The 15980-nt window shown below is 39.0% G+C and overlaps 1 protein-coding gene across 1 annotated transcript in view; it reads right to left on the bottom strand.

The window, feature by feature from the left end:
* Positions 1 to 15980, bottom strand: part of TOPAZ1 (testis and ovary specific PAZ domain containing 1) — a 100091-nt gene that overhangs the window by 67452 nt on the left and 16659 nt on the right. The gene's annotated exons all lie outside the window — the stretch shown is intronic.

The raw sequence follows: 15980 nt of genomic DNA, 5'->3' as shown, positions 1-15980 counted from the left end.
GCCACTGCGCAGGCGCAGGGGGGGCGCGGCGCGGGCGGGGCCCAGTTGTTAAATGGCCGCCAGAGCCAGAGCGCGTGGTATTAGAGCTAGGCTGCTTTCCTGTGGGAGTGTCTTTTGCTGGCTCCTCAAAGCTGTGAGGATGCTAGACAGCCTTCCGCTCAGGAGTAGAACTTTAGGTTCCGGTCCTCTCTCGGGGGGTGGTGTTGCCCTCGTTTGTGCTTCGCTTGAAGCAAGGGGTTCAAATGCACAAAGGCCGGGGGGCGGCAGCAGCAGCATCTCAGCCGTGTTGAGAGCATTTTTTAATCAAGCCGACACATGCTGGAGGAGGGCTGGGATTTTATGCAAAAAGTTGGGCCCTGTCCTATAGCACTAGCAGGTCACTAGTGGCTTCAGTGATGGTTGAACCATTTAGTCAGTATTCAAAAACTTGCAAAACACCAAGCTATGGGCTTTTTTTCCTCTTTTTTTTTTTTTTCTTTCTTCTTTTTAAAAAAATGCAAATTGCTTTCCTCCGAGGAAAGTCCTGGGTTGAGGAAATGGGGCATCCGTGTGCCATAAGAAATGCCTTATTGTGTGCGATGCTTCAGTTTGCATTTGTATTTTTGTCTGGAATGAATCTGGGTTCAAAGGGGGTGTAGAGGGAAGTAAATGAGGGAAGGATTTGGTTTCCTTCTTCTAAGTTGTCCCTCGAGGGATGAACTTAGCAAACTTCAAGTGTGGAAAGTTGCTATCCGGCAAGAAACCTAGCCAGTGACATTTTGCATTTCAAATGTAGTGGTCCCCCATCTGTTAAGTGCAACATATACAAAAGACGAGTTGCAAGAGCATGCTTCAATGTGTTAGAATTGCACCAACCCTACAAAAACTAGCGTACAGAAAAACATTCTAAAAAAAACACACTAAAGAAAGTTACCATTACTAATATGCCATCAATATTAAAATATCAATGTAATGATGCATTTAATGCAACATTTAACTTTTACATTTAACATTTTAATGCAAAATATAGCAGTAGCACCAAGGGTGCACATAACCAAACAAGCTTAATGGTCCTACTCTATTCTTGGGTCGTCTTTGAGAGGGGAAATGGTTTCATTAAAATCTAGGGCACTGTGTGTTGGTGCCTGATGGCATTCATGTTTAAGGTCCTCTAGCTTGGAACCTGTGAATGAATTACAGGTAAATCCTTTTTTATAAGTTTCTAAAAATAATGCTAAGGATGTAAGAGTGTCAATGAGCTTGGAATCTTAATGAGCCAATACTGACTTATTTTTTGACCTCAGCCAAACCACTTAATTTTGCTGTGACTGACTTTCTCCACCTATGAAATGGGGATTATCCAAATAAGGCAGAGAAAATGTTGAATGGATATTCAGCATAAGCAGTCATTTAATAGGGAAAACACAAATGTGGAGAAGCACATTGTACTATGAACGATCTTCAATTAGCTGTGACTTCCTTGGTTGAATGCATTTATGTAGGTAAAAGATACTGCAGAAAGAGTCCCTGGGCTGATAAAAGCCTATCAAGACGGAGTATAAATTATCTCTTAATTTGTTTTTAATGAGTTTATGATGCTCCAAGTACTTGGACTTGGATTCAGTAAGGGGGGTTAGCAATATAATGTTCCACGTAGCATTCTTCAAGCCTCATATTTGTGAAAACATTCACTATTGATATGTTTGGAAAGCAAGCCTCGATCTTTCCTAGACCAGATGTGTAATGCAGGCCTGAAAAATACATAACAAAACCCAGAAAGAGAGGAACAGCAAAAAGTAGTAGAGATAGGTCTTCATTACAGATTTCTATTAAGTACATCATTGCTTTTTAGCCTGATTGTGAAGATTGAGTATTTTTATGATGGAGTATTTTTGATCACACTTGGTTGGTGTGAACTTCTATAATGAGGAACAGTTAGGAAGTGCAAGTGCACTTGCTTTTAGTCCTGCTTCTTGAAAGCCTCTTTTAGAAGCCTCATTAGAGATGGCAGACCTTCAGAATCTCTATTTAAGACATTTTTAGCAGCTGTGAATTGTGTTAGAAATCCAGGTGGCGCGCAATTCAAAGCATTTGCTGACAGTGTAGAACCGGTCCATCAAAGTGCCTCAATTTAACTGTGATATAGAATATTTGAAAGAAGAGTCAATACTATAATAGAGGCACAGAGAGGCTTCAGTTGGTTAGAGACACTGACAAGTTAAAAGTATTTTAATAGAGTCTAATTACCTATTTTATTAAAGTTAATACCTTTTATTTAAGGTATTGAAATGGAAATAAATATTAAAATCTTAATTTTAACCATTAAGACTCTTCACTTTTTCATTTCACTCAACTCAGAGTAGAGAAAGTAATTTTTACTTTCATTTACAGTCAGTTGCACAATTGTTCAATATTTGGATTGCAAACACTGTAGAGGAATTTTATACACTTTTAAAAAATGCTGTATTATTTTAATTTTAAAAGAACAATATTTCATAGATTTCATAGACGTTAGGGCTGGAAGGGATTTCGAAGATCAAGTCGAGCTCCTTGTAATATGTACAACTATTATGGTTATTTTCACTTAGGATTAATATAAAATAAACATGCCAAAATGTAGCATGCAGTAGTATTACAATACAGTCCTTTTCTTACTCAAGGGCTCAGTAAATTAAGATTATTTTGCACATTGAGTTATCTCAGTATCCCTATTTCCATCTTTCTTTCCTATTGATATGCCTGTCTCTGCCAGGTAATTCCAAATGTGTAGTTGTTGGATCATTTTCCTTTTCCACCATTCTGACAGGTATTTCAAACAGCTTCCACTCTTGTGGAAAAAACATCAAGCTGCTATCCTACTTGATAGGCATGCACTGGCCAGCGATTCTGCTCACTTCGACAAGTTCTCCTTTCTGTTTTGTCCATGTATGCTGTTTGTTTTTCTTTTTGTTGCCCAAGCACAGCTTTATGATGTTTAAATACTGTGTGTACCGTGTCTAGCTCATTCTCCCTATTGATACTTGAAGTTCATCTCCTTTTAAAAAAATCTGAAGCAATCACAACACACCTCTTGTTCATTCTATTTTGTATGGTACTGCTCACATACTGATTAATTCAGGGCAGAGATTTTTATTACTTGTTTGATGTGGCTCACATATTGTGCAGCTTCATGTACTTTTCTGAAGTAATATAAATTACAAAATGATTTTATAACTACTTGAAAACCAGACCTGGGAGATGGTAATAAAAGTGCTGAGCCAAATGTAGCTGTCTGACTCCTGCTTGACAAAGACTCAGAGCTCCATCTCTTTTCAGATACATAGTAAATGCCCAACATATATTAAGAGCTAACATTTGAACACCCAATGGATTCACTGCGCCCTTTAAAAAAATACTGAAAGACATTTTTATTGATTTTGATGGAAGAGAGTTAGTGTACTCTGATCCTGCCCCTCCTAATCAGAGCAACAAACTAATAGCTATGTAATTGAAATATTGTTTACTAGGCTTTTTAAGATTAGAAAGGATATCATTAGTTTATGAAATCATATTCTTCATTTATGGAGTTGTATAGTAGCCTGCAAAAAACTCCTCTATTTCATCACTTCCAGTGCCCATCCCAACTTACTCGTTAGGGTACTTTAGCTATGGTAGTAGCAGTTACCTGGGATCCTATCACTTCTTTAGCTCCCTTGTATCTGTGTTCCCTTATTCCTTGGTCTGCTCATTCTTTGCAGGACTCCTCACTTCATTACTTGACTGTGTCTCCATAGTTACAACAGCGACCTCTCTGCAGCCTTAGAAATCACTGCAGACTCCCTGTTGGAACACTGGGGGAACTTTTCCCCTCTTCAAAAAACAACACATCCCTGCTCCCTCCTTTACTGCTTCATTAAGGTTTCTGTTGCTCATCCAGGTGCAGTGTTTATCAGCCTCCCCATCTCCCTGAGACTACCCAGGTCCCACTTTCTCCCATAAAGCATCAACTATTGTATCCCAACAGCCATGGAACCTTGGACCCCACCATTCTGCCTGACCCCTTTCAAATGGTGCGTTGCCCAGCAGAGATGTACTACTAATATTTCCTCTGCTCTTTCTGCTACTTTGCCTCTGGAAATAAATAAATGAATAAGCAAATTAGAAGAGTTTTGAACTTAAGGGCTCCAAGTTAATGGGAAAGGACTAATTCAGTGGGACAGGATTTTTTGTTTGCTACTATGTAAGAGTGGCTGTGGGTATGAGCAGAAAACTTCTTTCATGGTAGGGAAGGCAAAGTATTCTATAGCTGGGTCTAAAAATTGGGCGTCCCAAACTAGAAATATGGGAAGGAGTCAGGAATTTTAATCAGAAGACTGAATTCCTTCCAGTGCAAAGAAGAAAAATGCTTGAGAATTGCCTAAAAATAGAAAAGAAGTGTACCTAGAGATGCTCTCATTTGAGAAAAAATAACTGAGCCTGACAGCTTTAGTGTATAGTTTTATTTAAACATTTAATTAAATGTTTTATTTAAAATTATGATTGCTTTCTTACTATTTATATACACACATTTCCCATCAAGAAGTTGCATACCTCCTATTTCAATCCTCAAGTGATTCTGTATTTGTAAAACATGTAGACAGTCTAAAGAAATGTGCTAATATGTTATTAAAGATCTAGAAACAATTTCTAAGTAGATCTAGCAGCTTAACTAAATTTCATATTTTACAAGGACCAACTGAGAGATGCACAAAAGCAGGACAGGTTATAACAGAACAAAGAACTTGACATTAGTGAACTACTGGTAATTCACACTAATGATTCAGTAGCAAATTACTGACTTTGATAACTTTTTCACCTGGTTGACAAAAAAAAGTATGGTTTTATTTATAATATCCAATATTAAACATGCCAAACTTTATTTTATATAATATAAATATTATATATTGATAGCTATGCAAATAAGTTTAGAGAGGCTATTTGACCTAAGAGATACAGTGTGGGGGAAAAGTATTGGGGATGCTTCTCAGTTCAAACATAACTACTGCTGACAGAGTATGGGACTTGGACAAGTCTCTTGACTCAGTTTTCCAACCCTAAAAGTGAGGGTCAGTATTAACATACCACATCAATACTGTGAAAATTAAACAGATAAAGTTTACAGTGCACTTTGAAAATGTCAATCACACTAGTGATTAAATGTATAGCATTACACGTTCCATAGACAATTTGGTCAAAGCAACAAAAATTATAAAGGCTTCCTTGTAAAACCTTTGCTGAGAGATTGTGCTGAATGTGCATGCATATGGCAAACAATTCAACTCTAGTACTTGGCAAATGTTGGAAGTTTATTTTAGTAGTAAATACAGCTACATTCTTAAAAACACAAATTGGAAAGGTTTACATAAAATTATTTGTACACATTTGGTTATTGCTACTGTTTTAGAAAATAAATTGCTTTTACATGTGGATCTGAGAATACAATTTAAAATTAAATGCATTGATTGGTGCTTTGTCATTAGTTTTTGGTCAGGATTTAGTTCTTCATGTCCCTGACCCCTTGTTTACTCGAAGACTGTAAGTATTCTAACATAGTAATATAAACATTGGGCTTCATTGTTTATCAAAAATTGAAGAATTAACTTGACAATCTCAATAAACAGCTATATATCCTAACATTTAAGTCCTAGTAAGTTGGATCCCACCAAACTTTAATTAGGTAGGGATCTAAATTATGTTTAGGATTGGCTAAGAATGATCTGTATGTTAACTTATACCTTATTATGTACAATTTTCTGAAAGTCACTAAGAATAAGTTGAATCTTTGAGGTTAGGGTAATTTTTATTTAAGACTTGTGAAAATGTCTGTAGAGACTTTTCCTGGAGAAAGAGAAAGGCAAAACATTTATTTCTGCAAATAAAAACATCATGCTATTATCTATTCAAATATGACTGCCGGCATGATAGCTATGATCAGGAATATCTACAAATAGATTGGATGGAGAGAAAGGGGTATCTTTGTGACTTGGTACTGATTCAGAAGAGTAGACCTGTACAGTTTGCTTTGCTATCTATGTAAACTCCATTGAACGTTAATTTTATTTGATTCCATATAGGATCTTATACTATGGTCATTTTACAATAGCCTCTTAAGCAAAATGGGGTGAAAAAAAACACATCAAAAACTTACTTTAAATATGTTTCATGGCTTCCAGTGGAAAAGATATATATAATCTGACTACAAATAAAATAAATAATATTTGGACTCTGATCTTTGTTCCATAAGGACTGTGAGGTGTGTAGCTATCTTGAAAATATTCGACAGGGGATTAGGATTTTTTGAAAATTAAGAAGAGGGCCCTCACTATCCTACTGTGCGGGCCGGGAGCGATCCGGGACCTTTTTCGCGCCGCGCGGGCTGTGGCCAGCAGCCCGGGCACGCTGGGTCGGAGAAAGCAGGCGACACGCTAGAATTAGGCACGGACGCGTAATGGTTGATTCAAGATTGTTTACTTACACCGTAGATGGTCGCGGTGTAGGCTGGACAGTTTCCCAGGCAAAGCTCCGCTTAAATCCCCAGTTTGAGGACTCAGACTGTACTCGGATCACTCCTACGGAGTTGTTGAGGCTCCGTGGATCCTTTTGCGCGCAGGGAAGAGGGATACGTCGAGGATTGCGCTCGGTGATGGGGAGAGGCTAGAGGCTGATCAGACCCCTGTTGCCTTCTTGATATTCATGCTGGGTCCAATAGGCTCTGCAGCGCTTAGAGATCTTCACGAGATGTGAAGTCTCCTCCTCCTGATGTTCGTGGAGTCCTCCAACTTGGGCGGAAACCACTCAAGCCTCCTTACCGGGCGGAAAAGCCAATTGCGAGCTGCCACGTGGGAATATTTTAACACAAGCCAATAATGGGGCTCGAATTTTAATACAAATGGCGGGAACGCCTTGCAACGTGCATTTCTATGCTGCAAAGAAGAAATGCACCCTGCAAAGAAAGCTTCAAACGGCGGGAAAATAATTCAGTGGTGCCAAAGCGCACACAAAAACAAAATCACACCCTTGGGTTGTGACACCTATCATAACCTTTTAATGCAAATCCCATCCAATATTAAAGATAGGATTCAAGCCACCTGGCATACCTTTGTCTACTAGAGAGGTTTGAGGATATTTAGCTCTCCTATCTTCCTAGTATCTCTTATCCTCCATTGTGAGGTATTAAGAAAATGTGCTTTAGCCTGTCTTAATGCATATTAACTGAAAAGCACATTTTTTTTAAATGATGCTTAATGCACAGTAGCCTATTTTAATGTACAGTAACTAAATAGCACAGTTTTAGTGATATTTTAATGCACATTAAAATGGGCTCATGCGCATTAAAGTGCGCATGTAGACGTGCCCAGTTTATGACGTAAGTGGGTATTAGGAGACGGTTTACTGGAACAAATATTTGTGGAAAGCAAACATTAATATTCATAGCAGAAATGCTTGTATTTTAGGCAGTCAGGAAATGGAAACAATACTGTTTGATTTATCTGATCACTTACAACCAAGCAACACAGCTCATGTTTAGAATATTTGCAATTAGTTCATATAGTAGTTTTCCAAAATATATTGGTTACATACATTTGAATATCATGCATTGGAAGAACCTAATATTCGGTTATGCATGTTTTGTGATCAGAAGGAAATTAAATATGCTGAATACATAGTTGTGAATGTAACTGAAGTTTTGGTCAAGTGAGTAATTTTTATTCTAGGCAGGGAGAAAAGAGGATTTTCATTTGAAGAATGAAAACTCCTACTGTATTATAAATAGTTTATTATAGAAATTGCAGGAGCAAGATTTAGGAACTGTACTACTTAAAGCAAATAGTTACTCTGAACCCAAAGATCTGAGAGGAATGTCTCATTGTGATCCATAGGTGATGTGTAGGAAGGGGCACGGAGTGGGGGGCTTGTGCCCCCCTGAAATTGGCCCTCGCCAGCCAGGAAGTGGCAAATGCTGGCTGGTGCCCCACCCTGAGAAGCGCTGGTGCCACTTCCTTCTGGTTTGCCTCCGGGGCTTCTGGGGTCAGCAATTAGCGGCTGGGGGGACCCTCCCCAGATAGCGATTGACCGCTGGTGTCCCCTCCCCCTCCCCCCACCCCCGGCCGAGCCAGGAGGCACCAGTCACCCATGCTATGAACATTGTTGTTCTTGTCATCATCCACATCATTACTACTACTATTACTACTACTAACAATAATGTTTCCCTTCCACCACAGATCAGATTTGTGCTTAATAGCTCAGCAGTACTCCTACATATTTTATTTTTCCCTGATTTTACAGAATAAAGTAAAAAACAAAAAACAAGGACCACAGATGAAGAAATACAATAAAGCAAATGATTAGCTGTAAAACCATTTCATATCACCAATTTCTTAGTCTGCTTCACTTTTATCTGCTATATTAGCTTTGTTTGACCACTATTTTCCAGTTTATGCTTTGGTTCTTTGCAATATTACCATATGAATTCTTCTAGTTCTATTATTTTGTTTTGATCTCCTCTACATCATGATAATGTTTTAATCTTATAATCAAGTTTGTTTATTAGCAGGGTAGCGCTATAAAAATGTGCCTGTTTCAAAGAAAAACAGTCATTATATAGGAAATATAAACCCTTTTTATGCGGTGCAGATTCTGTTGAAGGAAGGATTTTCCTCAGCTTATACACAAAACTTCTATCGTATAACCAAGTTCCTTCGGAATACCCCCATTTGTAGTGACGATGCCTGCATAAGAACCTTGCTAACTTGCCCTGTCATTCTTTAAGAGTTATTGGGTATAATATATATGTCTTGCTTGCATATTTGTTCCTTTAATTATCTTAATAGCTGTTTTGTTTGGTTTGACTTTTTGTTTGTCCATTTGTTTCTCTTGATACTCTGAGGTTCTTAAGCCAGTGTAGTATCTATTGAGTCACATTCACCCAACATAGTACCAGAAGCAGAGGAACCATGCAGGGTGCTATGTATACTGCAAGAGAGTTGTTACATCAGAACTTTATCAGATGACATGGTGATGGAATTGAATCTAAAGGCAAACTTCCTGCCTCCAGTCAATAATCAGGGTATCTGAATATATCAGTCCTACATATTGTTACTCTTTTTTCCTTGTTTGTGCCTTTTTCATCGCATTCAAGAGACTTTTATTGTTCACTAGTTGAGAAGAGAAATCAGGAAAATGGACAGCTGGTACATTTCATAATATACCATATGGAGTTTTTTGGCAGCTCTTACAATTCCTAATTTATCACTGAATTGGAATGATATGAATATTAAGATTCTTGGTCTTGTGGAATCACTGTTTCCTTTTTGACTCCTTATGTACTGCTTTAGTTTCTATCAGAAAACTGCTCTTTCTGGTTACCCTACTGCCTAAGGTGTTCCCCCCCTCCTTTCCCCAGAAGGCTTGCTTTACAGGTGATCACATTAACCTGAACCTTAAAGATTGTGATAATGAGTTTTTCTTAGATTTCAAAATCTTTCCCCCAGGGCTTGTACTTTAGCTTTATACTCCACTCCATTCACTTCCATTTGGAGGAAGGTCAGAAGCAGTAACCTTGCAGGTTACCAACTTCAGCAAATTAAAGGAACTGGTCTCAAGAACAGAACTGGTTGTCAAATGCTGACCTCTGCCTCATATACCTGATGGTAGTACAAGAAGTGAACTGGATTGATCTACATTTTTTTCAAGGCATATTTTTGTAGTTTACAAAGCAGTTTTCCAAAGCAGCATAAACATGTTCTTAACTCACTTCTGCATCTAATTTTAGAATCAGTTATTTAGTAGTTGAATATAAAGAACTCCAAATAAATCAAACATTATTTTTTGGCTTGGACAGAAACAATCATGCAGCTATCTGAAACCAGATAATAGATGACTTCTCTCATCCTATTCTCAAGAGACTTTTAGAAATGTAATTTTAAATGAGGAAAAGTGGCAAGAAAATAGAAGAAATAAAAATCCAAAAAATAAGGGCTACAAATTTAAGTTTTGAAATGGCATAAAATTACCCCAAGGCAATTGTAGAAGGTGCTCAAAATCACTCTGTAGAGGAAAGCATAGTAGAGAGAAATGAGGGGAAAAAAAATAAGAGCAACCAGCTCAGGTGATAACTATTAAACGTATGAAGAGGAATAAAGAAAAAAGAGGGGGGAAAGTGAGGGTTAAGGCAAAGCAACATTTTTTAGCTTCATGGACTGTGATTCCTTAGAGAAGGCATAATCCAGCAGCCACTGGAGTTAAAGGGACCATTGCTGCTGGTTTCAATGGTTGGTTGGGTCAGAATCAGACCATAAATCTCTTGGCTGAGATCAGCTTCAGTTTGTACAAATTTTTAGGAGCTGAGTGGCAAAGAGATGAATTCTAAGTGGTACATCAGCCCACTTGTATCTTGTATGTGACCAAACTACTAAATCCCTTGACCCTTGGCAAGAATGCTCAGCTGCATAGTAGGTGTTTGAAGCTGATACATTTTTAAAAATTTATATTCAGACAGGTATTTTTTTTTCTAGTCAAATATGTTGTCCTGTGTGGCAGTGCTTCTGGTATCAGACTTTATAAAATGCAATATTGTCCAAGTAGCCAATATGTCTGCAGTTCATTTGCTAGGACTATACACGTACTTCTGTAAGGCTATTTCGTTACTGGATTAAGCATCTCAACAAACAGCAACTTAATATACTTTTCATGCTATGCTACAGAAAATCTACATAGTCAAAATAAATATATATCATACTAGAGAGGCAATAATGGGCATCTGCTAAAGAAATAATTTGTTAGATTGTCCTCATTGAAGCATTCTAGGCTCCTCCTACACATTAAATATATTATGCAATTAACTGGTAAATGGCTCAATAAATTTAGACCAGCCACACAGTGAAAATGACTATCCAATTATAAAAAGATCCAACCAGTCATAAAGTCAGTGCTTGAAAATGTGTAACAACTCTATAGCTGGTTTCTACCCAGCTTTAAGTTGAACATGTAGCAGGGCCCTCAGGGTCAGTTTCTTTTGATTTCAGTAAAGAACAAGGCCCTTAATAATATTAAGTGTGCAACAGCCCTGTAGCTCTTCAGCAGTCCCATTTAGGCTGTAAGATTTCCTTCCAATTTTTTCATGAATTGTAATTTGTATCGGTAGACATTTGAACTTAAACTATTACATTCAGGGTGCATGAATTATCTCAGCTGCCATTTTTGTTAAGAGTTTCTGAGCAGAGACTGGAAATATTAAATAAATATTTATAAGGTTTTCATTGACAAATATATTTGGTTTGAGGGCCATTAAGATTACAGATTTATTGTCCATTTAGTATATTCTTACAAAAGGTTACAAAATCTAATGGATATACTGTGATGCTTTGGTAGATATTTGGAAGACTAGTCTGAGGAGGAATGCAGAGGTCAAGACCGTCTCATCAAAGGCTGCATATCATTACTGATGGAAACTCTTTCCACCTCAGTAAAGTTCAATAGTTCATGCTCTTGTAACAAGGTCTAAGTGATAATGTCAAGTTGGTGGTATTGTGGTTTTCAACTTGTATGTCAGAATAGTAACATCATTTATTTCCATTAGGGCTGCAGTTTTTACTTTTAAAAAATAGTGAATAGAGATTAGACTGTGTTATGGGATGCCCAAAGAACTTGTTTGGAAATATTTCGACTGTAGGAGAACCTGCTGTGAGCCAGTATGTTTGAATAATATCTAGTAACAGAGTCTTGTGATTGTTACTGAGGATTTAGTCAAAGATGAAGAGATGACCCTGATTTCTCCAAATGTTTGTTCTCACTGGGGTGCTGTGCAAGTCATTTAAATTGTCATGTTTCTCTTTCTTAAATAATTTTCTGTTAAGCAAAAGGCAGGGCATAGTGGCATTCTATAGCCTACCTTGTTCAGAGAGGTATGAGCATTGTAGGTTGCAACCAACTTCTGAAGTAAGTATTGTTCTGTACAGGAATTTAAACTCATAGAATAATAGAAAATTAACATTGGAACGGACCACAGGAAGTCATCTAGTCCAACCCCTTGCTCAAAGTAGGACCATCCTCTATTATATCATCCCAGCCAGGGCTTTGTCTATCCAGGTCTTAAAAACCTCCAAGTATGAAGATTCCACAAGCTGTCTGGGTAACCTGTTTTAGTGTTCTACTATCCTCCTAGTGAAAAGTTTTTCCTTATATCCAACCTAAACTTCCCTTGCTGCAACTTGACACCTTTGTTCTTTGTTCTGTCATCTGCCACCACTGAGAACAGTCAGTCCCCAGCCTGTAGTTGTGCATGAGATTGTTCTGTCCTAAGTGCAGGACTTTGCATCTGTCCTTATTGAACCTCATGAGACTTCTTTTGGTCCAATCCTCCAATTTAACAAGGTATCTCTGAATCCTAATCCTAGCTTCCAGTGTACTTGCCACTCCCCCCAGCTTGGTGTCATCTGCAAACTTGCTGAATGTCTACTCCTCCTCTCTTCCAGGTTGTTGATGAAGATATTGAACAAAACTGGCCTGAGGACCAACCTCTGGTGCATTCCTTTGATACTGGGTCCCAATTAGACATAGAGCCATTGATTACTACATCAGATTCTCCAAGTCTGATTATCCATCCAGTTTGCTATCCACCTTACAGTCTATTCATTCAACCCATACTTCCTAAGCTTGCTTGCAAGAATGTTTTGGGAGACCATGTCAGAAGCCTTGCTAAAGTCATATGTCAAGTCCATGGCTTTTTCTGCATCCACAGAGCTAGACAACTCATCATGGAAGGCAATCAGAATGGTCAGGCATGACTTGCCCTTGGTGAATCCATGCTGGCTTCCTAATCACCTTCTCCTCCAAGTGCTTAGAAACGAATTCCTTGAAGACCTGCTGCATGGTTTTTCCAGGGACTGAGGTGAGGCTGACTGGTCTGTAGCTCCCTGGATCATCCTTCTCCTTCTTAAAGATGGGCACTATATTTGCCTTTTTCCAATCATCCAGGATCTTTCCCAATTGCCACAACTTTTCAAAGATAATGGCCAGCAGCTCTGCAATCACACTGCAAACTCCCTCAGCACCCTTGGGTGCATCGCATCAGGTCCCATGGACTTGTACATGTCCAGCTTTTGTAAATAGTCCCTAACCTGTTATTTTTCTATTGTTGGGCTGCTTACCTCCTCCCCAAACTGTTCTGCAAGGTGCAGTAATTTGGGAGCTGACCTTGCCTGTGAAGACTGAGGTGAAAAAGGCATCGAGTACTTCAGGCTTTTCCGCATCATTTATCACTAGGTTGCCTCCCCCATTCAGTAAGGGACCCACACTTTCCCTCATCTTCCTCTTGTTGCTCACATACTTGTAGAAGCCCTTCTTGTTACCTTTCACGTCCCTTGCTAGCTGTAACTCCAGTTGCGCTTTCATCCTGCATGCTTGAGCAGTACCCTTATACTCCTCCCTCATTTGTCAGTTTCTACTTGTAAGCTTCCTTTTTGTGTTTTAGCTCACTTGAAGGAGTTCTCCACTAAGTCAAGCTGGTCTTCTGCTGTACTTGCTAGTCTTCTTGAGCATCAGGATGGTTCATTCCTGTGTCCTCAGTAAGGGTTTGTTTTTTTTAAATAGACTGAATTTTGCTGCAGCTGAGCAGTGAAGAGTGGGTAATAATCGTATTTTTGAAGTTTGCAGTGACCTCTCAGTTCAGGTTTTTTAAATACTTCCCCACTATTTTCCCTATGTTTTCCCATTGTTTTTCCACATTTTCTCCCTTCTTGCTTTAATTTTTGCTGAAGTTCCCCAGAAAGTGTCATTTTCATAGAAACATTGGTATATGTTTCAACATCTCTAAAAGTTTTACTAACCAACAGATATTTGTAGTATGAACTGCAGTGTGCTCCTACGGGGTTCAAGCCTGAAATAAAGCAATGCATTCCAATTTTTTTTTTACCAACGCAGCTTTACAGTAGGATAGCTGTACTTGGACATGCTATGGTAAATTACTATAAATCGCAAAAACTAGAATTAAGTCTAGTTTGGACTTCGCCTCCTAAAATTGAAGAAAATAACTACATTTTACAGGTTTAATAGATAGGATCATTCATTGTGGTATGGAGTAGCAGCAATGGAATCTTTTCCATCACTGTGGACATTAGCAGAAATCATCTCCTATCCCAAGAGCTCTTTTCTGTTTTCTCCAGTTAATGAAAATATTCAGCAGAATTGCTGCTTTTGTGGGCTGTAATCTTACATTATATTGCCTAACAGTTAAGCCTGGGTAAGCAGTTCTTTTCCTTTTAAAATTGCATATTATACCATGTTACATAATTGCAGCTAAGGCAGGCACCATAAAAGATGCTAATATAACATTAGATATTCCTGTATTGTTGTATGTCTTACTCCTGACAATATACACTGCATAGCAATACAAAGGTGCTCTGTTGTATCATCCTGAGTTCAGGTGCTAAAACCCTGCATGAATTAACAAAATAACTTTTTCTTACTCATTCTGGCAGATGCTCTTGTGAATGCCAACCAGGCTACAAAATAAGATGACCTCTTTTTAAGATGGATGCAACCAGAGCTTAGGTCACTAGAGATTCAGCATGGAAAATCCAAGGAACCACCAAGGTTGTGGAACCCATTTGGGCTACTGAAATAGCTAGTGGTAGAAGGGAGAAAAACACTTCCATTTCTCTTAATTTTTAATGTATAAAATTTACTCACTTAAAACTAAAATGATTTAAAACAAAAGCCTACTTGCATATACACATCTATTCATTTATTTTTGTTTATCTTCAAGCAAGAGCTTGCAGAAATGATGGAGGATCATGTGCTTGCAAAGCAAGAGCTTGCAGAAATGATGGAGGATCATCTGCTTGCTCCCTTCAGCTTTGTATAGTCTCTCTAGCCATGTTTACATAAGAGCTGACCGTGCAGTAGCTCGTTACTACTGCGCAGAAGCTTTGCATGGCAGGAAGCATGATGCGATGCTATTGCACAGTAGTATTGAGCTACTACGCAGTCAGAATCACCCAAAAGCCATTTGGTGAAGCTACTGCACAGTAACTTTGGTAACTTTGGTTACTGCACAGTCATTTAGTACTTGCATAAGGGCCGGATTATGACATTCTGGGGCCCTAAGCTATGTCAAGCTTAAGAGGCCCTGTAGCATTACCAAATCTGGCACTTCCCCTGCCGCTGCGGCACCAGCCACCGCTCCCCCCTGGCGGCCTGGAAGTGGTGGGGGAAGCTTGCACATGGCTGCTGCCTCCTCTATTAAGCACCCTGTGCTGCTGCTCTGTGTGCTGCTGGTGCTCCAGGACTGGCTGCTGCTACCCCCATATCCCTGCCCAGCTCCACGACCGGCTGCAGTGCCAGTTTTAAAAAAATGGCATTTTCAAATTTCCAGCATGTGCTCGGCCCTGTGCATGTTGGATTTGTGAGGTTTTTACTGTATTTTTTTCATATTTAGAGGCCCCTCATAATGTGAGGCCCTAAGTTGTAGCTTGCTTAGCTTGCACCTAAATCTGGCACTGACTGCGGCCCTCCCTCACAGGGCCACTTTCTGGTTCAGCTCCTGGAGATGGACTTCACATCTTTGAGGGGATGGAGCCCATGAAAGTCACAAGCAGCAAAGTAGTCAGCTGTCAAAACAAAACCTTTATTTGTCCACAGCAATATAATGGGCCACATCCTTCTGCACAAAACCCAGGCAGCCTATGAGATAAAAAACACCCTGGCTGTTGCCTGCCAGACCACTCAATCTAGTCTAGCCCTGCCTGTCTCTCTTCTTTGCCTTGTCTTCAGGCATCTCCCTTTCAGGACTTTCTCTGGAGTACTGCTGTCTTCTCAAGGACTGCCTATCACAGGGGAATAGTGGGGAGTTTCTTCAAGTGTTTACCTGGAGTCCACTTGACATATAACAGATCAATTAAGCTCTTTTTTGCTTGATGGCCCATTACTCCTAATAAAGCACTTAGGCAAATCCCTACAGCTCTAATTCTAAACAAGATTAACCC

Source organism: Alligator sinensis, unplaced genomic scaffold, assembly GCF_000455745.1.
Source record: "Alligator sinensis unplaced genomic scaffold, ASM45574v1 scaffold279_1, whole genome shotgun sequence".
Lineage (NCBI taxonomy): Eukaryota > Metazoa > Chordata > Crocodylia > Alligatoridae > Alligator > Alligator sinensis.
The sequence above is the reverse complement of the archived record's forward strand: the minus strand, read 5'-3'. Positions and strand labels throughout refer to the sequence as shown.